This window comes from Hordeum vulgare, chromosome 1H (genome assembly GCF_904849725.1).
Source record: "Hordeum vulgare subsp. vulgare chromosome 1H, MorexV3_pseudomolecules_assembly, whole genome shotgun sequence".
NCBI lineage: Eukaryota > Viridiplantae > Streptophyta > Magnoliopsida > Poales > Poaceae > Hordeum > Hordeum vulgare.
The window spans coordinates 10,469,704-10,495,579 of NC_058518.1; positions in this window are offsets into that span (position 1 = coordinate 10,469,704).

Here is a 25,876-nt window from a genome sequence, read left to right on the forward strand (position 1 = left end):
TCATTTCAAAGGTGCTGAACAACGGGGCATACAGACTCTACAACATTCAGAAGGAGACCGACGAGCCACGCGCGTGGAACGGAGACCTCCTCAAGCGTTTTTATACGTGATCGCCGACTGAAGCAGTGTAACGAACAAGTTTTGGCGAAATAATATACAGCAGATTCAGTTTCTTTTGCAGATTCAGAGTTCTTCCGCGGTTGCAGACTACGGTCACACACACAAAAAAAAAACTTAGCTGCGATCCCGCATCGCCTAAGTACTAACTTCCTTCGAGTGTGCACTATACATCACACTCGGGGACTTAGCTCGATCCCGCATCGCCTAAGTACTAACTTCCTTCGAGTGTGCACTATACGTCGCACTCGGGGACTTAGCTGCGATCCCGCATCGCCTAAGTACTAACTTCCTCCGAGTGTGCACTTCACGTCGCACTCGGGGACTTAGCTGCGATCCCGCATCGCCTAAGTGATAATCTTCTTCGAGTGTGCACTATACGTCACACTCGGGGACTTAGCTGCGATCCCGCATCGCCTAAGTACTAACTTCCTTCGAGTGTGCACTATACGTCGCACTCGGGGACTTAGCTGCGATCGTGCATCGCCTAAGTATTAACTTCCTTCGAGTGTGCACTATACGTCACACTCGGGGACTTAGCTGCGATCCTGCATCGCCTAAGTATTAACTTCCTTCGAGTGTGCACTATACGTCGCACTCGGGGACTTAGCTACGATCCTGCATCGCCTAAGTATTAAATTCCTTCGAGTGTGCACTATACGTCACACTCAGGGACTTAGCTGCGATCCTGCATCGCCTAAGTATTAACTTCCTTCGAATGTGCACTATACGTCGCACTCGGAGACTTAGCTGTGATAAAGAATCACCTAAGTAATAATCTCCTTCGAGTGTGCACTATACGTCACACTCGGGGACTTAGCTGCGAGCCTAAATCGCCTAAGTATTAACTTCCTTCGAGTGTGCACTATACGTCGCACTCGGAGACTTAGCCGTGATAAAGAATCACCTAAGTAATAATCTCCTTCGAGTGTGCACTATACGTCACACTCGGGGACTTAGCTGCGATCCTGCATCGCCTAAGTATTAACTTCCTTCGAGTGTGCACTATACGTCGCACTCGGAGACTTAGCTGTGATAAAGAATCACCTACGTAATAATCTCCTTCGAGTGTGCACCATACGTCGCACTCGGGGACTTAGCTGCGATCCTGCATCGCCTAAGTATTAACTTCCTCCGAGTGTGCACTATACGTCGCACTCGGGGACTTAGTTGTGATCACGAATCGCCTAAGTAATAACTTCCTCCGAGTGTGCACTATACGTCGCACTCGGGGACTTAGTTGTGATCACGAATCACCTAAGTCTTAATATTCTCCGAGTACACACTAAGTGTTGAACTCCAAACAGAATTCAAGCAAAAGACTAAGTGTTTCCATTGCGATTCCAACAGTCTAGAAACACTAATTGACTCGGTGCGGATCAAGCTTACCCGCACCGATTTAAAAGTATGACGGCTAACAGGAGTGGCCAGAGTATCTTACAGGCAAACACTCGGCATACCGAGGATAAAGTTTGATCACGCGTCAGCTAGGCCCGCGTCAGGACTAGAGGGCTCCACAAAAGTATCCAGGTCGATTCCATCAGCAATGCGGGTGGCAGTCTCCAGGAATGTCTCCATGAAGTCTTCGAATTGAAGCTTCTTCGTGTTCGCGACCTTCAAGGCTTTCAACTTATCTTCCCGCACCTCCTTGCAATGGACTCGGACCAAGGACAGCGCCACATCAGCACCACAACGCACTGCCAATTTCTTCCAAGATTGCACTCGGCTCGGAACCTCCTCCAGTCGGCCCGTCAGGGTCTCCATCCCCTCCCGCGACTCGTCTTCCGGCCAAAGTTCCTTGTTAATTCAGCCGACGACCTCTCTCAGTCGGCTGATGAACGGGCCCACTTTGCCTACGCGGATATGAGCCCAGAGCAGATCCCGATTGGCGTCCTCGCCGAGTGGAACTTTGTCCTTAATAGACTGCTCCACAGCCGCCGCTTCAGCTTCAGGGTCTCCGCAAAAGTCTGCCACAAACAAGCAAGCAGACAATGAAAACCAAGTGTATGGCATACGATACAGCCACTTGCCAAACCATACGACTTACCAACCAGACGAGTCATCATTTGCGTAGCCCAGTCGGTGACATACTTCTCTTGAGCTATGCATCTTTTGTTCAGGACGCCCATCTGATTGTGCAATTCGGTCCTATGTTTCTTCATCCTCTGCATCTCCGCCGTCAACACCCTGTTCGTCTCCAGAGCCTCTTTCAAGGACTTTTCTCGCACTTCCAGAGCGTCCTTCATACCAGCCATGGCAAGCATTGCAGCTTCCAGTTCACCAGCATATTGGTTCCTCTCCGCTCTTAGGGCTTCATAAGCAGTTCCCTTTTCACAAGTTTTCTGCACCAAGAAACAAAGGGTAGTCAGCACATTTATCAGTTCACACACTAAGTTCTTCAGACCCCTGCCGACGCAAGCAGTCGACAGCGGTCTCGGGGACTACACCCAGTGGGTTCACTAGGAGTGACCCCACTGGCATGCTCCTCAAGCAGGCCCGCCCTATTGAGATGCACATTTTTACCTACGCCTCTGAGGCCAATACTACTCGACCTGCATGCAGTTTACTCTCGGAGACTCTTACCGCAAGAGTGCTCCGACTGCAGTAGGTACTCGCACTCGGAAATCTTGTCTACAGACACAACCAAACTAAAGACCAAATGTATAAAGACAACTGTCGGTGCAAGCACTCGACAGATGTCTCAGGGACTACACCCACTGGGTTCACTCGGAGTGAACCCATTGCAAACAACAGACAACACCCAGTGGGTTACAGAAGAAAAGTAAGTACTTACCAGACTACTTACTCGGATGTCATCGCGCAGCTCCAAGCTCCGCTGGTACAAAGCCGCAACGGAGTCATAAGCCTTCTTGGCCTCTCCGGCCATCAGCTCCACTTGGACCATGGCCCCCTTGGCCGCTCCCACCTGCTCCTCTAGGACACACCGAATGCTGAATTCAACATTCGATGAACCGGGAATCGTGGGAAGATCCTGAGGCATCTCAAGATTCGCCCCAGTCGGTTCGTCACCCACCGGCACCGGTTCAGTCGGTGGAGGCACTTCGGTCGGTGGAGCGTCGACGGCAGGAGGAGCAGCCTCAACGACAGGCTCCACGACAGGCTCCGCGGCCGGGTCAGCTCTCCCTTGCCCGTCCTCGTCCAGGTGAATCGCCCCTGACAAGCCGAATGGCACGACGATTCAGAAAAAGAAAAGGATAGTACAGTCTACAGGAATAAAACACCCGACTCTCCTACAACATACCTGGCTGGGACGAGACGACGTTGTCCGTGTCCATGGGGTCATCCCCTTGACGGACCGGAGAGGTTGCAGAAGTGGCGACCCTGTCGAGTGAAGCCCATTCGACTTGTAAAGCAGGAGTTCACTCGGGTAACATAAAAAGCCGAAAGTTGGATTCACTTATGTGGATGTGACGGGGATGGCAACCCTCATGCGCGGTAGAGCCTTCCGAGGTTTGGGCCCACTCGGTTTGGGCGCCCTGGAAGACTGGCCTGCGGGCTCAGCGGGGGCGTCCCTGGACCTCTTCGTGCCTCGAGCACTCGGGACCACCGGAGCGGCAGGTGGAGCACTCGACGACGCAGGAGGAGCCGAAGGGACGACAGGCTCGTGTCGACGCTTACTCCGATGCTCTGGCTGTGGAGGCGGCGAGTCGCGCTCTTCGTCTTCTTCCTCCTCCTCGATGTCCTCCTCTTCCGACTCCCCGCTGTCGGAGACGTATTCAGCGCTCTCCACGCTCCCCTCCTGGCTGCCTTCTTCCTCCTCCTCCTCCGGATCCCCGTTCGAGACGGGGGAGGACCAGTTGGTCCACTCCTGCATGAGATTCAGTCGAAAACATTAAGAATCACACGAGGATATAAATGAACGACTGAAATCAAGACAGTTCGATGCATTCGGCTAATGCTACTCACCTGATTCGGCGGCGGGTTGTCTGCGTTGTAAGGCGCCACTCGGCGAGCTCCTTTGGGGTTCTCGCAAGGTCCCGTGATTTGGAGCACTATCGAGGTCACCTTCTCCTCGAGTATGCCCACCGCGACGGTCCGAGTGGAATCCGCGGGCCCTGTGTAGAGCCACATAGCGTGGTGGCGGGCTTGCATAGGCTGGATCCGCCGACCGATGAAGACTTCCAGCAGGTCAATACCGGTGACCCCCCTCCTGACAACATCCACGAGTGCCTCGACCAAAGGCTGGATGTCGTTCTTCTCAGTTTTCGAGAGGGCGAGTTGCTTGGGCGGGGCAGGACGGTCTAGACTAAATGGAGGCAGCCCAGTCGACGCATTCGGACAGGCTATATCCTGGCAGTAGAACCACGTCGACTGCCAGTTCCTAACCGACTCGCTCAACTGCAGAGCAGGGTAGCTGCTCCGACTCTTCTTTTGGAACCCTAAACCCCCACAGAGCTGGAAGAGATGCATCTTGTCATCCGACTGACTAAGACGTTTTATGGTTTGGGAGCGGGCGGAGAAGATGTGTTTGAATAAACCCCAATGGGGAGGACAACCAATAAAACACTCGCACAGAACAATGAAGGCAGAAAGGTGGGCGATGGCATTCGGAGGAAAGTGATGGATTTGAGCACCAAAATGATTCATGATACCCTTGAAGAAAGGATGCGGGGGCAGAGAGAAACCTCGGTGAATATGGCTGAGGAGCAAGACGCGCTCCCCCTCCCGTGGCGCCGGCTCGACCTCGTCGTCCGCCGGCAGCCTCCAGGACTTATGCACGAGCTGGCCGTGCTCTACCAGCTCCAGCAGGTCCCCCTCCGTCACTGTGGAGGGGAGAAAGTCTCCCTGGATCCATCCCGCCGGCAATGGCCGCTGTCGCCGCTGAGCAGCCGCCGCCTTGCCCTTCTTCTTCCTTGCCTCCATCTTGCTGGTCTGACCCTTGGTCATGGCGGCGATGGCGAGCTCTCGAGAAGGAGGGGAAGAGAAGGGTGCTTGAGCGCAAGAGGTGGCGAGGAAGACGGAGCAAGCAAGAACAGAGAATTCGGCGAGCGTAACCGAAGGGTCTCGTCGACCAGAGTTAAATAGAGCACCGACTGGGTCGCTGGCGAGCGGGCCCGAAATCTTATCTGCCCAACTAGCCGCGGCGATATCGGCGAGGAGTTGAAGGCGCGAGGATCGAGGAGTCAGGCGCTACTCGAGCGCGCTGACGTCGCCCCCGCTAAGCGCGCGGAACCCGAAATTTGAGATCCCGGAAAATCCACCGCTGTCAGTTGACCGGTCGCGTCAAAAGATGCCGCGAAAGCACTCGGTTCCCGACAGTCTGTTTCCCAAAACACATCCACTCGGACCATTGGTTAGGAGAGATAGAATGGATAGAGGCAAGCAACGCCCAAGCCGAACCTAGTCCAGTCGGATCTGAGCCTCGAGCACTGCTTTGACGTTTCAACCCCAATCCATTCGGGGACTAATGATGGGGTCATAGTCCTAGGGTAGGGTCATAGGCCTGTCCTACAGGTCCTACCCAAGGACTACCCCACGCAAGGGACAGGACCTTAAGTATGCCCGACTGTATTAAGGTGCCCCCATCATCCAGTTGGTAACAGGCCCAGGATCATCCAGTCGGAGACTAACATTCGGAGGACACCGGGCCTACCGACTGGATACACTCGGTGCACCCTAACCTCTCTGGAGGGAAACTGTCGTACGTTTCCGGGTGCATTTACTAGCATTTAGAGCAGACATTACCTGTAACGTACGCATTCAATCGGCACTACTCCACCCTTGAATCAGAACCGTTGTGGAGGGCAGCGCACTCTATATAAGCCGCCCTCCCCCACTGGTAAGAGGGTTAGAAAAACATTGTACACCATATTACACTCGGTAACAAGCTCCGAGAGCACCGAGACGTAGGGCTATTATCTCCACCGTAGAGGGGCCTGAACTCATACAACCTCGTCGTAGCTAGGACTCTGTCCATCTCATTCGTACCCTACACATCTACTGTCAGGCTTATACCCACGACAATACCCGTCGGGCACTACGGTTCTAGCTGTATTAGTGATGCTATATGTATGATAGTATTCGAGGAGTATTAGTGATAATATTCGACGATGTACGGACAAAAGAGATAATGTAGTTTTGCTTATAATTGAATGCATGCTAATTTGAATACTACTTTATTTTACGATTTGGTTTTGCTTATTGAATGCTCAAATTGGAAAAGTACTCCTACTTTGAATACTATGCAGAAATCTAGGAGTCCCGGGTGGAGCCACGACCCGGGACTAAAGTTGTTTTGGAACGGAGTTCCTGATAGAATAATTCTTTTTTTGTACAAAGTTCAACAAAGTCCTTTGACACTAGACAATGTGACATATAGAAGGGTAGATGAGATCAGGAAAAATAGGATAATTTTCTACACATCTAGAATGTCGCCATTTTGTTAAATCCTTAAAGGTTAAGAGAATCCGTTAGACATATTTTAGAGTTTAGGTTCTAGCCAAGACCCGGGACTAAAGGTCCTCCTATATAAAACGACACTTCGAAGTTTCCAACCCCTCTTATATAGTTTGTTAGTTTATTAGTTAATCAAATGTCCGTTTTTTGCAGAACTATGGATCCACATATCAGGAACCTCGAAGAGAAAGAACTTCTCGAAGATATAATCAAAGACGGCCCCGACGTTGAACCAACTGAATCTCCGTCGTCATATCTAAACCCCTCCGGATATGGAATGGAGGTCGACCGACACGAAGATGAAGCCGATGGGGCAGGAGATAGGTCCAATGACGGAGAAGGTGATAGCTCCACTGATGGAGAAGCCGGTGGAGAAGCCGGTGGAGAAATAATAAAGTCCGGCGAGGTATACATATGAAGTTCGACAATCACTTGTAATATGTGAAAAATATTGGAGATAGCTCTATATTGTATACATATACATTCATTTGACGAATGTTTCTCCCTCTTAGGCCTGCACATCGAGCAAAGCTACGAAACGAGGCCCGACTAGAAAGTTGGATGCACGGACGCATTACACCTTTGAGGTGATATTGCCTACGGGAGAACCCAAGCTTCCTAAGAATGCTGCTGACACATTCAAGAAGCAATGCGGAGTTCTCGTTAGGGATCAGCGTTCGGGAGTGGAACAAGCGCAAAGGGGCAGCCAATAGTGACTATGTCGCCGAAAGGTACAAAGATAATCTTTGGAATGATCTCATGTCACATTTCAACCTGCCAGAATGTGAGAATGAAGACGCCGCAAAAAAACTGAGGGCCAAAGTCAAGCAGTGGACTCTAAAGAAGATGGCCGAACTGTTCCGTAGCTGGAAGAAGAAGCTATGGAAAAACTATCTGAAGACAAAGAAAGTGCCAGTATTCGAGGGGTATCTAGCCAAGCAGGCGAATCACTGGAAGGCATTTCAAGAGTACAAGGAGTCAGAAGATGCCCAGGCATTATCAGAAAAGAACAAGAAAAATGCCGACAGGAAGAAATATCACCACAAGCTGGGGCCAGGGGGCTATGAGACTACCATCCCAAAGTGGGATAAGAAAGAGCAAGATCTGCTAGCTAAAGGCATCATACCTGAACCACTCCGTGATGAGTGGGAATTGAGAGCAAGAAATTGGTTCCTTGCGCATGGTGGTTCGTACGACGAAGAAATAGGGGATCTCATCTGCAGTGATGGACTTAGGATACCCAGGGAGAATTGGAAAAAGATAGTGAAAGAAATTAAGGAGGGAAAAAGACAGTTCACTGCAGATAGAGAGAAAGATTTGCTCACACTGGTCCTCGGCAATGACGAACATGGAGGACGAACGCGAGGCTTCGGTCATCCGTGGTGGCTTGGGTTTGCCAGAGACCAAGACACTTACAGAAGCCGAGCGAGAGCAAAGAAGCGACAACAGGATGAGGAGAATGACAGGTTCAACCAGTTGCTTGCCAGGATTAACGAGCAACAGAAGCAGATTGATGAGCTTAGAGGAGTAGCGCGCCAGGAAGATCCTGCACTCGATATTACCGGCGCCCCATCTAAGCGGAAAAGCGGCGTGGCTGAATCTGAGGCCCCGCCCGACGATGCACGAAGAATGATAGAGGGCGGTCCCGGCTACCCCGTGGATGGAATCAAGGAGTCAACATCATGTGAACTCCATCAGAAATTCAAGAACATATCCATGAAGGTGGCCGTCGGACAAGCTTTACCTTCTGGCCCTGATGCACGCTGGCATGGCCGTGAGATTCCAGCTGGCTTTGCTAAAGTCGGGGTGGATGAAATCATGGCGGGGTTTCATGATATGGAGCTCGAATAGCTGGACCCGAAGATGAGAGGACACTCGGAGAAGTACTGGGTGGAGTCATCCTATGGGACAAGAACTACATCAAGCTTCCAGGCTCGGCCCCAAGGACAACACCACCTCCGAGTCGTCGCAGGTCACCTACACCTCCATCACCTCCAAGCCCTCCACATGACGACGACCAGCACAACACGAGTCCATCTCGATCACCGCCGTCGGACTTGGGTCGTCCGTCTCCGCCGCCGCCCGCTCCGGATACTAAGCGGAAGCGTGCCAGCAAGAACGCTCCGCGAATGATTTCTAAGCGACGGAGCTCCCCAAAGCGCAAACTGTCGCCCCTCCCAAAGGTACCTCATGCTAATCTTCCTATCAGACCTTATGATCGTACCGCCGAGGAAAACACCAGGATAGCAAAGGAACATCATGATGCGCAGATGAAAAAGAAGGAACCCGAGCCCCGCCCGGAATACACCGAGAAGCAAATAGCATTTGCAAAATACTTCACGAACCTTCCATCACAGTATGACTTACACCATAAGCCTGATGACTATACACGCACATTGCAGAAGGAAGTGAAAAAGAGCAGATCACGTGCAAGTGCAAATGGGAGCAAATCAAGTTCAACTACAAGCAAAAAAAGATCAGACGTTCCTCAGCTTGGACAACAGGCCAAACAATCGATCCCACCCTTCAGGGTGTTACCTGAGAATGTCCCCCCTCTGGTGCAGGGGCAAGATTTGGATTAGCAAAGAAGTGGGCGGATGAATGGGGTATCCCGGTTGAAGACGTTCTGGCTTCCCAAGACGATAGGTTACCCAAGGCTGTGGTAGCCCCTAAGCCACAGATTGTCATGGGAGCGCCTTTGGTCAGCAAAGATGATCTCCCAACAAATATGTGTTACTTGCATACATGGTACTTAAGTGAATCAAAGAATGGGAGAACGATGATCGTGGTGAGTGTCCCACGGGAGTACTACGGCCGCCCCAAAGAAATCCATATCGACTTTGATGAACTCTTCCAGATGTACAATGCCGACGCCCTCGACAAATCGCTTATGAGTTGCTATTGTCTATAAGTTTTTCAATTTGTTGTCTACATATAACTTGTTTAGTTATTTCAATTCATTGTCTACATATAACTTGTACTCTATTATGCAGAATGAAGATTCTGGATTGTAAAAATAGGAACATCCTAAATATTGGGTTCATTGAGCCAGATAAAATACATATAGCGACGCTAACTGATAAACCCAAGGAGACGGAGGAAAACCTTCTAAGGTTTCTAACAGATCAAAATTTCTGTGACCACATACTGTTTCCATACAACTTCAGGTGAGGGTCTTTACTCTGTTATGTCCATTCACTTATAAGTGTAATTGATAAGTTACTGACACACACACATATATATATACATGTGCAGCTTCCATTGGATTATGTTGGACATTCAAATTGATAAGGGAAGAGTTGATGCCTTCGACCCATTATCGAGACCCTTGGAACAGCTCCAAAGCCTGCAGGACATGCTCCAAGGGTAATTTCAATCATTCTTGCGCTCTATCAGTCTCTTTCGATAATTTTCTGATATATCAATTAATGAAGAACTTAGCAAATCATTTTCCTTGTCGGGTAGGGTTTGGAAGCGGTTCAAGTGTGTGACTCCCGGTATCGAGCCTGAGAAGCTGACCTTTAGAGCGGCTCAGGTAAGTAGTAGTATGATATACTTCTATTTTCAATACATTTATGATGCTAGATTATTATTTTGATTATATATATTCTATTCTCGTAAAGTGCGACCAGCAGCCACGGGGACGCATCTATGCGGATACTATGTTTGCGAGACCATTCGCACGTTTACCTCTGAGCACAAGGATCACAGATACGACGTAAGCAATGAACATTCACACCTCTATTTTTACCCGTCATTCTTTGTTATCATGATTGATATTCATATTCATCTCCTCTTCTTATATAGTACACGGCCATGAGGGAGAAGTCCCTACCATAGCAACGCGCGATTGCTGTTGCAGAGGAGCTTGCGACCTTTCTGAGGATGGAAGCTATAGATGACAAAGGACGATTTAGTGTAGCTAGGGACCATTACTGATGTTGGTCCATGTAATCGAATAGACGGGCTCTAGTCCCGATAATTCAGATCTCCATATAATTGTATATATATGCTCGCTTGTAAGATAAGTTAATCTTATATATATATGCATAATTATTTCTATTTAGAATTATATGAAAACTAATCCCCGAACACCAAACGAGGCATCACGTTAATCTCCCGAACACCTAAACCTTAAAACCCTAAAACCCAAAAATAAACAAAATCTGCAGAAACTCTTTAGTCCCGATCCGTGTTAAGACCCGGGACTAAAGGGCCTGCCCCTGAGGGCGCTCCGAGGCGTTCACGTGGAGCACCTTTGGTCCCGGCTTGGAACAGGGCCGGGACTAAAGGTTAGGCCTTTAGTCCCGCCTCTTTAGTCCCGGTTGATGAACCGGGACTAAAGCCCCTTACGGGGCGGGGCTATAGGCCCTGTCCCCACTAGTGCATTATAATCATGATAAATAAAGTTTATGCAGTATGCATGCCAAAATTGAAGAAGAGAACTTAGACGTATACATCGAAGAAGATCAGATAATGAACACGAATGAAAGCCATGGCACTGCTGCAGCTAGCCTGACCATGGCCCTCCCCAAACGAGCTCCTTTAATTTCTTATTCCCCGACATTATTATAATCATGATAAATAAAGTCTGTGCAGTATGCATGCCATGAATTGAAGAAGAGAACTTAGACATATACATCAAAGAAGAGATTTGACTCGTCCAACACAAGACTCAAAAAACCTAGAGCACAAGGGGAAAATCCAATAGCATGAAGGAGAAGCAATTACGATAGTACTGTCCTCAATGCTGAGGCGCAAGAGAGGCTAAGCAGCACACACATGCACGTGCGCGAGGGGCACTCCCATGATGCCGAGGAGCAGTGGTCGTAGTGGGTTGCATCAGTGTCGATTTCCTTGCAGCCACGACGACGGCGCTCGCACGATATTAACCCCAACCTTCCTACCGCACCGTTGTCCCCGCCCCGCCATCGATGACTCCAGCTTCAACTATTTCCCCACGCCGCCAGGAGCGCCTCGCCTTATCTAGGTGGGTCAAGATCGTGAAGGGAAGCGGAGGAGGTACCATGGTGCTTATCCAGATCGCCGGGAAGGTGGTGGTTTGCCTTCACTTACCCAGATTGTCTGGAACATGGTGATCCGCCATCGTCACCGGTGCGGTTAGGTTAGGCATGGAGCGTTAATGGATGGAGTTGGGTGAACAGAGGTGCGGAGTTGCTGCTCCTGGATGAGGAAGGCCCAATCAACCACATGGCTCGGTTTATGCCCCTGGAGTAGCGTCCACTTAGGACAGCCCGCGAACGCGCATGGAGGAAGATCTGACGACCAGAAATCACCCAGACGCAAAATGAAACGGCTCAAAAGAATGATAGCTTGAGACGGCTCGTTTTAGGTTCAGTTTTACTGTCCTAAATAACGGGTGCGACGCAACGGAGAAGATCGTCCTCGAGCCAGCCCCCTTTGTTGTCGTGGTGGCCGTGCTGTGTGGGGGCGATGCCGCAGAGCTCGACTTTGAGGCGCACTACACCGCTGAGAGGGTCGGGGCGGAGCTTGTGGCAAGGGCGCCGCCCATCCAGGTGTTTGCCGGATCTAGGCTCGGATTGGAGCGGGGAACACGGATATGAGGTGTGGAAGGCGGCACCGGCTCAGTTCTTGCCAGATCCGGGCGAGGGCGGGTTTAAGACGGCATTTTTTGGAGCTCGGGTGCCAAGGCGATGGGCGGCGACGGCGCTCCTCCATGCTACTAGGTCGGGGAGAGTGAGAGAAATTAGGAAGCAGAGAAGAACTAGAGAGAAGGTATGGTGAAAATGCTAATAAGCGGGCTGCATGTCCTACAGAACGGTTTAACATGACGGTGTGAGGTATTGGTGCTACATCGATCAGCCTAGGTGGCAGGACACACATTTCATAAACGTGCCCAATCGAGCCAAATATGTCGAAGTAAAAAGATTACATAAAGCATGGTGTTTTATTTAATAAAAGTATAACGTAGTATTTTCTGTTTACCTAGCTTTTAAAGTGATGGGCATTGGCTCAAAGAAGCAACAAACCATCTCAAGTCAGCACTAAGCAAGATTTTGGTTCAACAAAAAATATGTTTTTAATCCCATAAATTTGCACAAAGTACGGTCTTTTTTGTCAACATTTTTTTCCTCGTGCTCACGATTTATCAAAAAACATACTCAGCTATATTACTCCTGCCCCCGTCTCCCTCAGAGCTTATGCGAGAGAGAGAGAGAGAGAGTGGACTTCTCTTCTTCAACTCTTTTCAATTTTTCTTTTAAATTATTGTTTTCTTTTTTAACTAGATTTGACCTCTCGACAAGAAGGTCGGTTGAAATTTCAGGTTGACATACCTACTAGATAAAGACATCTATGTCAAGTTGGTCGGCATAATTGTCATAAACACTAAATGAAACAAATAGTTATAAAAGATAATATACCACATCTGAATCATAGACCGGACGAGAGCCGACGGGGGCGGATACCAAAACCATGGCACTATATAAAATTAAACAATAATAAAAATAAGAAAATTATACAAGTAGCGATACAAATCATACAAGTCAGAATTGTTTCTCTAAAAAAGATAATTAATAACAAGAGGCTCACCACGGTGGTGCCGGCGACAAGATCGGCAGGGCGATCGACAGGGGGAAGGACGACGGGCACGGAAACGGGACGGCACCTACACATGTGCAGACTAAAAGGTTAATTTAAGCTTAAATTGTGCATCTAAATCAAATAAACTCAACGGCATCACTAGGTTCGGGTGTGAAAAGTTTCTCATACAACTTTTGCACCAAACCTTTAATATCCCTCTGAGTACCACATAAGGACCCATCATCACGGACCAGACTTGCGGGCAGCAGCTCGAGCATGGAAGAACTGATCGGTGTTGCGATCCCCCTCACACAACCAGTCCACCCTCCAACGTCGAAGAGCCATGATTTTTTCTCTCTCAAAAAGTTCACATAATTGACTCTCAATAGATCTTTCCTCAACCAAACATGTGTTTGTGACTGGCACAGATCGGATGGACTTTAGTCGTTGCTCCAGTCTATTGATCTGACATCGGACATAACCAAACGTGTCACGACTCCTCGACTTAAGGGCCCCAACCACACGCTGAAGATTGTCCTATGTCGCCTGCAGAGAAGGATCACCACTACATCCCTCATTCCAAGCACGTTCCAACTGCTCTCGATAGTCGGGTGCCCGCAGCCACATAGCCTCGTACTTAAAACCTTGCTGCACTGGTCGTTGTGACCTCTGGGTGGGCTGCCCGGCAAGCTCAATCGAGATAGCATAATGATCAGAGGAGGTGGTGATCACATGTTCAACAGCACAAACATCATGCCACCTTACAAATCCGAATTGGCAATGGCTCTATCAAGCCGGACTTTCACATGGCACTCTGGGTCTTGGTAATTACACCACGTAAACTTTGGCCCACGGAAACCCAAATCCATCAAACCACAATCCATGAGACAATCCTGGAAGGCTAAAATCTGAGCTTCAGATCTATCTCGGGGACAACAATGCCCGTCCTGGAACAGAACTGTTGAGTAAATAGGCAATTTTCTGAGTATATTAATCCACGAAATAATAATTAGCATGGCATTGACTAGACTAATGACATACTGATCTTGAGCTAACCTATCACATACTACGCATACAGTGAATACATCTATGCAAACAAGTAGTACTGCTAGGATAAATACGAACATGAGGATAAAGGAGTCATACCCTCCAATCGGCCAGTTGGCCGTAGCAGCGGCGGCGGCGGCGCAGTATCCTCTGTCGCCTTCTTATCGGCTTCGGCCTTCTCGCGGAGACGGCCAGCTTCGCTTGGTGAAGACATGGCGATGACGAGGACGACGCGGACGTAGACGAAGCAGACGGACGGAGGCGAGCAGTCGCGTGATCACTCCCTAAAAACCTAATCTCCCCTCTCCCGTACAGGAACCGGAGAGGCGAGGTTTCGGAGGCCTGCTCTCCCGTCGACCGTGTACGCGGTAAACGGGACGGAGTCGCCGGCGGCAGCAGCAGTTCAAGGAACGAACGCGTGAGGCAGATGTGATCTGATTCTCGTGACGGCTAGGGTAGGTGATCGCGTGCTTATAAGGGCGGCTGCGTGGAGAGACGTGGGCCAAGCCCACGTCCGAGTCGGTAACAGCCACGATCCAACGTCTCGGATCGTGCCTTGTCCGTTACGTATTCTCCGTTCCTGGCCGGCAAAAATAAGCGCGTAGGTAGGCGCGTCGTGACGAGGCGTGGCGAGGCGGGCGGCGGAGGAGGAGTGCGCGAGGGCACCTTCTCTTCTCACTCTCCAATAGCATGTGGAAGAGAAACCCTTATAAAGGGGTCCAAACTCTCCTCCACTAGCGGGGTGGGACTAAACTCCCACCACCTTCTCATGCCACCACCTACATGGGCCCTTGGAGATTTTTCTGAAATTCTCTAATGGGCCTAAAGCCCACCTCCAAATTTCAACAATCCCCCACCAGATCTCAAGGGCACATCATGTTCCCTCGTTCCAATCACTGTTTTAATATACCAGCATTTCAGTGAAGACCTATTAAGGTTGAGCTTCACCTAGAACAAGTAGCTACACCCCTTTACAACTGAACAATGGACTATGCCTTGAATTGTCAGTTTGGCGTAAAGGAGCTTCACCACAAGTCTTACTAGTACTAGACTGCCGAAGGTGACCCCTCGGGTGGAGCATATTAGTCACACTCATGGCCTATTCATGAGTTTACTAGAGATCACCCAAATCTCATAGACTGTGACCAGCAGTCAAGCTCATATAGGTGTGTTCCTCCAAAGATCGCTCTGTAGGACAGCATCTTGCTTACATATAAACTTTAGAACACATTAAGACAGTAGTCATCCTACCATACAGTATCCGAGAGTACTGCATCTCCAACGGAGTGGGTTAGTAAAGTTACTCTCCTCAGTTCACCACTGGCTTGTTTTCCCAGGTCCTACTTCACGGGATCTCCGATCATATAGGTTGGGTTACTACCATGGCAACTCATGTGGGTCTCATACCCATCTCCCTTGATGCACTATCTATCACAACACGTGATAGCCCTTTAGTAAAGGGATCTGCCAGATTCTTAGCCGTTTGGATATAATCCAACGCTATCACTCCGGAGTTTCTCAAACGTCTGACAGACTTCAATCTCATTCTTATATGTTTGTTGGACTTCATATTGTCCTTTGAACTCTTCACTTTAACAATAACCGTCTGATTATCGCAGTTCATAAGGATAGCCGGAACCGGCTTCTCAACCACAGGTAAGTCCATCAAAAGATCTCGAAGAAATTCTGCTTCGACACCAGATGTGTCTAATGCTGTTAATTCTGCTTCCATTGTCGATCTTGTTAAGATCGTTTGCTTGCAAGACTTCCAGGAAACAGCACCACCCCCAAGAGTAAACATATACCCAGTAGTGGCCTTCATCTCATCAGCATCAGAGATCCAATTCGCATCACTATACCCTTCAAGTACCGATGGGAATCCCGTATAGTGAAGCCCGTGGTTGACAGTACCTTTCAAGTAGCGCATAATTCTTTCAACAGCACGCCAATGAACATCGCCCGGGTTTGCAACAAACCGGCTAAGTTTGCTCACAGCAAACGCGATGTCAGGCCTCGTTGCGCTAGCTAGGTACATAAGTGAACCGATAATTTGAGAGAATCTCAATTGATCTATAGCCGTGCCCTTAAACTTTCTAATAAGCACACTAGGATCATATGGTGTTTGAGAAATTTTGCAGTCTGAATATCCAAAGCGACTCAAAATCTTCTCAACATAGTGGGATTGCAGAAGTGTAATCCCACCCTCATCATCTCTCAACAGCTTGATGTTCAAGATAACATCAGCCACCCCAAGGTCCTTCATCTCAAAGTTTTGAGACAGAAAAGACTTAACCTCCTCAATTACTTTGAGGTTGGTTCCAAATATCAGTATGTCATCAACATACAAGCACAATATAACTCCTTCGCCCCCACCATGGCGATAGTATACACATTTGTCAGCTTCATTAGCAACAAAGCCAACAGATGTCAGAGTTGTATTAAACTTCTCATGCCATTGCTTAGGTGCTTGTCTCAGACCATATAAAGATTTCAGCAACTTACACACCTTTCCTTCCTGACCTTCTATCACAAAGCCATCTGGCTGTTGCATATAGATTTCCTCATTTAGCTCTCCATTCAGGAAAGCCGTCTTAACGTCCATTTGATGAACGAGAAGACCATGAGAGGCCGCCAATGAGAGTAGTACTCGAATGGTGGTCAGTCTAGCCACAGGTGAATAAGTATCGAAGAAATCTTCCTCTTCTTTCTGGGCATAGCCCTTGGCCACAAGCCTAGCCTTGTACTTTTCAATCGTACCATCGGGCCTAAGCTTCTTTTTGAACACCCACTTGCATCCCAATGGTTTGCAACCATAGGGACGATCAGTGATTTCCCATGTCCCGTTAGCCATGATGGAATCCATCTCGCTACGGACTGCAGCTTTCCAGTAATCAGCATCTGGAGAAGCATACGCTTCTGAAATAGAAGAGGGATTATCATCCACGAGGTATGCGAAGAAATCATCACCAAAGGTCTTTGCAGTCCTTTGTCTCTTGCCCCTACCACGGGCTTCCTCGTCATCCTCCTCAGGATTTTCATCATGTGTTTGTTCATAGTATTCCATAGGAATGGCAGGCTCAGGAGTTATCTCAGATTCCTGTCTAGAAGTGCTTTGCATATCTCTCATGGGAAATATATCCTCAAAGAATGTAGCATCCCTCGACTCCATTATTGTACCGACCTTCACGTCAGGTACCTCAGATTTCACTACTAGAAATCTATAGCCTACGCTGTTCTTAGCGTATCCCAAATTAACGCAATCCACGGTCTTTGGTCCAAGCTTACGCTTCTTGGGGATCGGTACATTGACTTTCGCCAAGCAGCCCCAAGTACGTAAGTACGAGAGCATCGTCCTTCTCTTTGACCACTCCTCATAGGGAGTGACCTCATTATCTTTTGTAGGAACTTTATTCAGGACATGACACGCGGTCAATATAGCCTCCCCCCACCATGCCTTGGATAAACCCGATGTATCTAACATGGCGTTAACCAAATCAGTTAGAGTACGGTTTTTCCGCTCGGCAACCCCGTTTGACCGGGGTGAATAGGGAGGCGTCCTCTCATGAATAATGTCGTGTTCCGCACAAAATGAATCAAATTCGTTTGAGAAGTACTCTCCACCACGATCAGACCGGACTCGTTTAATTTTCTTTTCAAGTTGATTCTCAACTTCTGCCTTATAGATTTTAAAGTAGTGTAGAGCCTCATCTTTAGTATTTAACAGATACACATAGCAAAATCTAGTGGAATCATCTATCAATGTCATGAAGTATTTCTTTTCACCTTTAGTCAACACACCATTCATCTCACAAAGATCAGAATGTATGAGTTCTAATGGTGCCAAGTGTCTCTCCTCTGCAGCCTTATGAGGCTTGCGAGGTTGCTTTGCTTGCACACACGAATGGCACTTAGAACCTTTGGCTAAAGTGAAAGTTGGGATTAAATTCAGTTTTGCTAGCCGCGACATAACACCGAAACTTATGTGACAAAGACGTGAATGCCAAACTTCAGATTCATTAACACTCGAATGAATATTGTTCACGACTTTATTACAAAAATCTGCAAGAGAAAGGCGGAACAGACCTCCGCATTCATAACCTTTTCCAACGAAAAGTCCATATTTCGTAACTACTACTTTATTAGACTCGAATACTAACTTAAACCCTTCTCTACACAGAAGGGAGCCACTAACGAGATTCTTCTTGATGGCGGGGACATGCTACACGTTCTTCAGCTGCACGATCCTTCCCGAAGTAAAATTCAGATCGACCGTGCCAACACCAAGAACAGAAGCACTCGCGCCATTCCCCATCAATACGGACCCGCGACCGGTGGCCTGATAAGAAGAGAACAATGATAAGTCAGCACACACATGAATATTTGCACCCGTGTCCACCCACCAATCGGTGGACTGACAAACTGTAAATACAGTAAGTAAATTACCGTACCCAGATGCACCACTTTCATTGTTGCCCACAATCATGTTGGCAGACTTGGAGTCCTGCGCCGGCTTCTTGTACTTGTTTGGGCATTTGTTCGCCCAATGTTCCTCTGAACCACAAGTATAGCAGCCATCTCCCTTCTTATTCTTCTTGAAGGGCTTCTTTCCCTTCTTCTTGAAGTCGGTATTCTGTTGGACAGAATTCTTTCCCTTGGGCTTATGAGAATTGAAGTTCCTCTCATGTACCATATTGGCAGCAGAAGAGCTTTCCACCGCTTTTCCATTGGAGTCCTTTGCTCTCGAGTTCTGCTCAACACTCAGATGGCCGATGATGTCCTCTACTGAGAACTCACGCCTCTGATGTTTCAGAGTAATAGCAAAGTTCCTCCAGGAATTAGGGAGCTTGGCAATTATACAGCCCACGACAAACTTGCCCGGCAAATTGCACTTAAGAACCTCAAGTTCCTTAGCTATGCATATTATCTCATGAGCTTGTTCCAATACAGAACGGTTTTCAACCATCTTGTAATCGTGGAACTGCTCCATAACATACATCTCACTCCCAGCATCGGTGGCCCCGAATTTAGATTCGAGCGCCTCCCACAAGTCCTTGGCAACATGCATATGTAAATATGCATCAACCAGCTTATCTCCGATCACGCTAATGACTGCTCCAAGGAATAGGACGGTGGCCTCCTTAAACATCTTCTCCTGTTCAGGAGTGATAGTTTCTGTAGGAGTGACACCGGCTACCCAGAACACGTTCATAGCCGTGAGCCATAAGGTGGTTCTCGTTTGCCAACGCTTGAAAAAAGTACCGGTAAACTTATCCGGTTTCAGTGCAGCAGCAAAACCATTACTCGAAAAATTCCTACAGACATTAGGTTTTTGGATTGTTGAGTAAATAGGCAATTTTCCGAGTATATTAATCCACGTAATAATAACTAGCATGGCATTGACTAGACTAATGACATACTGATCTTGAGCTAACCTAGCACATACTACGCATACAGTGGATACATCTATGCAAACAAGTAGTACTGCTAGGATAAATACAAACATGAGGATAAACGAGTCATACCCTCCAATCGGCCAGTTGGCCGTAGCAGCAGCGGCGGCGGCGGCAGTATCCTCTGCCGCCTTCTTATCGGCTTCGGCCTTCTCGCGGAGACGGTCAGCTTCGCTTGGTGAAGACATGGCGATGACGAGGGCGACGCGGACGTAGACGAAGCAGACGGACGGAGGCGAGCAGTCGCGTGATCGCTCCCCAAAAACCTAATCGCCCCTCTCTCGTACAGGAACCGGAGTGGCGAGGTTTCGGAGGCCTGCTCTCCCGTCGACCGTTTACGAGTCGGTAACAGCCACGATTCGATGTCTCGGATCGTGCCTTGTCCGTTACGTATTCTCCGTTCCTGACCGGCAAAAATAAGCGCGTAGGTATGAGCTCGGCTCATTCCCGCAACCCGCGTCGAGGCGTGGCGAGGCGGGCGGCGGAGGAGGAGTGCGCGAGGGCACCTTCTCTTCTCACTCTCCAATAGCATGTGGAAGAGAGACCCTTATAAAGGGGTCCAAACTCTCCTCCACTAGCAGGGTGGGACTAAACTCCCACCACCTTCTCATGCCACCACCTACATGGGCCCTTGGAGATTTTTCTGAAATTCTCTAATGGGCCTAAAGCCCACCTCCAAATTTCAACAATCCCCCACCAGATCTCAAGGGCACATCATGTTCCCTCGTTCCAATCACTGTTTTAATATACCAGCATTTCAGTGAAGACCTATTAAGGTTGAGCTTCACCTAGAACAAGTAGCTACACCCCTTTACAACTGAACAATGGACTATGCCTTGAATTGTCAGTTTGGCGTAAAGGAGCTTCACCACAAGTCTTACTAGTACTAGACTGCCGAAGGTGACCCCTCGGGTGGAGCATATTAGTCACACTCCTGGCCTATTCATGAGTTTACTAGAGATCACCCAAATCTCATAGACTGTGACCAGCAGTCAAGCTCATATAGGTGTGTTCCTCCAAAGATCGCTCTGTAGGACAGCATCTTGCTTACATATAAACTTTAGAACACATTAAGACAGTAGTCATCCTACCATACAGTATCCGAGAGTACTGCATCTCCAACGGAGTGGGTTAGTAAAGTTACTCTCCTCAGTTCACCACTGGCTTGTTTTCCCAGGTCCTACTTCACGGGATCTCCGATCATATAGGTTGGGTTACTACCATGGCAACTCATGTGGGTCTCATACCCATCTCCCTTGATGCACTATCTATCACAACACGTGATAGCCCTTTAGTAAAGGGATCTGCCAGATTCTTAGCCGTTTGGATATAATCCAACGCTATCACTCCGGAGTTTCTCAAACGTCTGACAGACTTCAATCTCATTCTTATATGTTTGTTGGACTTCATATTGTCCTTTGAACTCTTCACTTTAACAATAACCGTCTGATTATCGCAGTTCATAAGGATAGCCGGAACCGGCTTCTCAACCACAGGTAAGTCCATCAAAAGATCTCGAAGAAATTCTGCTTCGACACCAGATGTGTCTAATGCTGTTAATTCTGCTTCCATTGTCGATCTTGTTAAGATCGTTTGCTTGCAAGACTTCCAGGAAACAGCACCACCCCCAAGAGTAAACATATACCCAGTAGTGGCCTTCATCTCATCAGCATCAGAGATCCAATTCGCATCACTATACCCTTCAAGTACCGATGGGAATCCCGTATAGTGAAGCCCGTGGTTGACAGTACCTTTCAAGTAGCGCATAATTCTTTCAACAGCACGCCAATGAACATCGCCCGGGTTTGCAACAAACCGGCTAAGTTTGCTCACAGCAAACGCGATGTCAGGCCTCGTTGCGCTAGCTAGGTACATAAGTGAACCGATAATTTGAGAGAATCTCAATTGATCTATAGCCGTGCCCTTAAACTTTCTAATAAGCACACTAGGATCATATGGTGTTTGAGAAATTTTGCAGTCTGAATATCCAAAGCGACTCAAAATCTTCTCAACATAGTGGGATTGCAGAAGTGTAATCCCACCCTCATCATCTCTCAACAGCTTGATGTTCAAGATAACATCAGCCACCCCAAGGTCCTTCATCTCAAAGTTTTGAGACAGAAAAGACTTAACCTCCTCAATTACTTTGAGGTTGGTTCCAAATATCAGTATGTCATCAACATACAAGCACAATATAACTCCTTCGCCCCCACCATGGCGATAGTATACACATTTGTCAGCTTCATTAGCAACAAAGCCAACAGATGTCAGAGTTGTATTAAACTTCTCATGCCATTGCTTAGGTGCTTGTCTCAGACCATATAAAGATTTCAGCAACTTACACACCTTTCCTTCCTGACCTTCTATCACAAAGCCATCTGGCTGTTGCATATAGATTTCCTCATTTAGCTCTCCATTCAGGAAAGCCGTCTTAACGTCCATTTGATGAACGAGAAGACCATGAGAGGCCGCCAATGAGAGTAGTACTCGAATGGTGGTCAGTCTAGCCACAGGTGAATAAGTATCGAAGAAATCTTCCTCTTCTTTCTGGGCATAGCCCTTGGCCACAAGCCTAGCCTTGTACTTTTCAATCGTACCATCGGGCCTAAGCTTCTTTTTGAACACCCACTTGCATCCCAATGGTTTGCAACCATAGGGACGATCAGTGATTTCCCATGTCCCGTTAGCCATGATGGAATCCATCTCGCTACGGACCGCAGCTTTCCAGTAATCAGCATCTGGAGAAGCATACGCTTCTGAAATAGAAGAGGGATTATCATCCACGAGGTATGCGAAGAAATCATCACCAAAGGTCTTTGCAGTCCTTTGTCTCTTGCCCCTACCACGGGCTTCCTCGTCATCCTCCTCAGGATTTTCATCATGTGTTTGTTCATAGTATTCCATAGGAATGGCAGGCTCAGGAGTTATCTCAGATTCCTGTCTAGAAGTGCTTTGCATATCTCTCATGGGAAATATATCCTCAAAGAATGTAGCATCCCTCGACTCCATTATTGTACCGACCTTCACGTCAGGTACCTCAGATTTCACTACTAGAAATCTATAGCCTACGCTGTTCTTAGCGTATCCCAAATTAACGCAATCCACGGTCTTTGGTCCAAGCTTACGCTTCTTGGGGATCGGTACATTGACTTTCGCCAAGCAGCCCCAAGTACGTAAGTACGAGAGCGTCGTCCTTCTCTTTGACCACTCCTCATAGGGAGTGACCTCATTATCTTTTGTAGGAACTTTATTCAGGACATGACACGCGGTCAATATAGCCTCCCCCCACCATGCCTTGGATAAACCCGATGTATCTAACATGGCGTTAACCAAATCAGTTAGAGTACGGTTTTTCCGCTCGGCAACCCCGTTTGACCGGGGTGAATAGGGAGGCGTCCTCTCATGAATAATGTCGTGTTCCGCACAAAATGAATCAAATTCGTTTGAGAAGTACTCTCCACCACGATCAGACCGGACTCGTTTAATTTTCTTTTCAAGTTGATTCTCAACTTCTGCCTTATAGATTTTAAAGTAGTGTAGAGCCTCATCTTTAGTATTTAACAGATACACATAGCAAAATCTAGTGGAATCATCTATCAATGTCATGAAGTATTTCTTTTCACCTTTAGTCAACACACCATTCATCTCACAAAGATCAGAATGTATGAGTTCTAATGGTGCCAAGTGTCTCTCCTCTGCAGCCTTATGAGGCTTGCGAGGTTGCTTTGCTTGCACACACGAATGGCACTTAGAACCTTTGGCTAAAGTGAAAGTTGGGATTAAATTCAGTTTTGCTAGCCGCGACATAACACCGAAACTTATGTGACAAAGACGTGAATGCCAAACTTCAGATTCATTAACACTCGAATGAATATTGTTCACGACTTTATTACAAAAATCTGCAAGAGAAAGGCGGAACAGACCTCCGCATTCATAACCTTTTCCAACGAAAAGTCCATATTTCGTAACTACTACTTTATTAGACTCGAATACTAACTTAAACCCTTCTCTACACAGAAGGGAGCCACTAACGAGATTCTTCTTGATGGCGGGGACATGCTACACGTTCTTCAGCTGCACGATCCTTCCCGAAGTAAAATTCAGATCGACCGTGCCAACACCAAGAACAGAAGCACTCGCGCCATTCCCCATCAATACGGACCCGCGACCGGTGGCCTGATAAGAAGAGAACAATGATAAGTCAGCACACACATGAATATTTGCACCCGTGTCCACCCACCAATCGGTGGACTGACAAACTGTAAATACAGTAAGTAAATTACCGTACCCAGATGCACCACTTTCATTGTTGCCCACAATCATGTTGGCAGACTTGGAGTCCTGCGCCGGCTTCTTGTACTTGTTTGGGCATTTGTTCGCCCAATGTTCCTCTGAACCACAAGTATAGCAGCCATCTCCCTTCTTATTCTTCTTGAAGGGCTTCTTTCCCTTCTTCTTGAAGTCGGTATTCTGTTGGACAGAATTCTTTCCCTTGGGCTTATGAGAATTGAAGTTCCTCTCATGTACCATATTGGCAGCAGAAGAGCTTTCCACCGCTTTTCCATTGGAGTCCTTTGCTCTCGAGTTCTGCTCAACACTCAGATGGCCGATGATGTCCTCTACTGAGAACTCACGCCTCTGATGTTTCAGAGTAATAGCAAAGTTCCTCCAGGAATTAGGGAGCTTGGCAATTATACAGCCCACGACAAACTTGCCCGGCAAATTGCACTTAAGAACCTCAAGTTCCTTAGCTATGCATATTATCTCATGAGCTTGTTCCAATACAGAACGGTTTTCAACCATCTTGTAATCGTGGAACTGCTCCATAACATACATCTCACTCCCAGCATCGGTGGCCCCGAATTTAGATTCGAGCGCCTCCCACAAGTCCTTGGCAACATGCATATGTAAATATGCATCAACCAGCTTATCTCCGATCACGCTAATGACTGCTCCAAGGAATAGGACGGTGGCCTCCTTAAACATCTTCTCCTGTTCAGGAGTGATAGTTTCTGTAGGAGTGACACCGGCTACCCAGAACACGTTCATAGCCGTGAGCCATAAGGTGGTTCTCGTTTGCCAACGCTTGAAAAAAGTACCGGTAAACTTATCCGGTTTCAGTGCAGCAGCAAAACCATTACTCGAAAAATTCCTACAGACATTAGGTTTTTGGATTGTTGAGTAAATAGGCAATTTTCCGAGTATATTAATCCACGTAATAATAACTAGCATGGCATTGACTAGACTAATGACATACTGATCTTGAGCTAACCTAGCACATACTACGCATACAGTGGATACATCTATGCAAACAAGTAGTACTGCTAGGATAAATACAAACATGAGGATAAACGAGTCATACCCTCCAATCGGCCAGTTGGCCGTAGCAGCAGCGGCGGCGGCGGCAGTATCCTCTGCCGCCTTCTTATCGGCTTCGGCCTTCTCGCGGAGACGGTCAGCTTCGCTTGGTGAAGACATGGCGATGACGAGGGCGACGCGGACGTAGACGAAGCAGACGGACGGAGGCGAGCAGTCGCGTGATCGCTCCCCAAAAACCTAATCGCCCCTCTCTCGTACAGGAACCGGAGAGGCGAGGTTTCGGAGGCCTGCTCTCCCGTCGACCGTTTACGAGTCGGTAACAGCCACGATCCGACGTCTCGGATCGTGCCTTGTCCGTTACGTATTCTCCGTTCCTGACCGGCAAAAATAAGCGCGTAGGTATGAGCTCGGCTCATTCCCGCAACCCGCGTCGAGGCGTGGCGAGGCGGGCGGCGGAGGAGGAGTGCGCGAGGGCACCTTCTCTTCTCACTCTCCAATAGCATGTGGAAGAGAGACCCTTATAAAGGGGTCCAAACTCTCCTCCACTAGCAGGGTGGGACTAAACTCCCACCACCTTCTCATGCCACCACCTACATGGGCCCTTGGAGATTTTTCTGAAATTCTCTAATGGGCCTAAAGCCCACCTCCAAATTTCAACAATCCCCCACCAGATCTCAAGGGCACATCATGTTCCCTCGTTCCAATCACTGTTTTAATATACCAGCATTTCAGTGAAGACCTATTAAGGTTGAGCTTCACCTAGAACAAGTAGCTACACCCCTTTACAACTGAACAATGGACTATGCCTTGAATTGTCAGTTTGGCGTAAAGGAGCTTCACCACAAGTCTTACTAGTACTAGACTGCCGAAGGTGACCCCTCGGGTGGAGCATATTAGTCACACTCCTGGCCTATTCATGAGTTTACTAGAGATCACCCAAATCTCATAGACTGTGACCAGCA